The following is an 868-nucleotide window of genomic DNA, read 5'->3' as shown; positions in this document are numbered from 1 at the left end:
TTGACCTATGGCCATTGATATTGGTTAAAAGTGTTTTGGAACAAAATGGTTATTTTTATGAGGAATCAGAGGGGCTCTAGTTGTTCCTTGTAAGGAACTAGAGGGGCTCTGGTTGGTGCTCATTATTGGAACATAGTATTCTGGTTATTGATTTGGAGAATGAGCAAGTTTTTACTAAATGTACTAATTGGATCAGAGGCTCTGTATCTATTGATAAGAGCTTCTATGTCAAAATCATATTTTTAGAAGTTTTTAAGAAAAGGATTTTATACTTAGAATCTTTTTATGAAAAACAGACCAGAGAGGCTTTGGTTGGCTTACACGTTGAACCAGAAGGCTCTGGTTGATCATGTCTTTTGAATCAGAGGCTCTGGTTAGTACAACTAAAGACTCTGGTCGAGGAACCAGAAGCTCTGGAAGAGAGAGACCAGAGGGGCTCTGGTCCTGGTTATTGAAATATATTCCAAGTGTGGCTTGAAACAAGAGGCCTGATGGACCGAAACAGTATGATTTTAGTTTTGCTACATGAGATGAATTATTTGAAATAAATGTTTTGGTGATCTTCACCCTACATTACATGAAAGGGAACCTCACTAGACATTTATGTCTAACCCTCATTTTGTGTTTTCAAAAATATGTGTGCAGGTAAAGATAATAAGGGAAAGGGCATTATGTGAATTACTTCCCTATGTGCTTAGCTGTGTAAAGATATTAATTAGCCACGTTTTGGAGTATAGATGCTAGGATACAAGATCATGTACCTTGAAAATTTTGGGCTGTATATTTTAGTCTCTTGTATTATGGACTTATATGGGAGAAGACATGTATTCTATGTATAATATATGTGTTATATGCAATGTATGGATTG

The sequence above is a fragment of the Cynara cardunculus genome (assembly GCF_001531365.2).
Source record: "Cynara cardunculus var. scolymus isolate 2C chromosome LG 1, CcrdV1, whole genome shotgun sequence".
In the NCBI taxonomy this organism is placed as follows: Eukaryota; Viridiplantae; Streptophyta; class Magnoliopsida; order Asterales; family Asteraceae; genus Cynara; species Cynara cardunculus.
Note: the sequence above shows the minus strand (reverse complement) of the source record.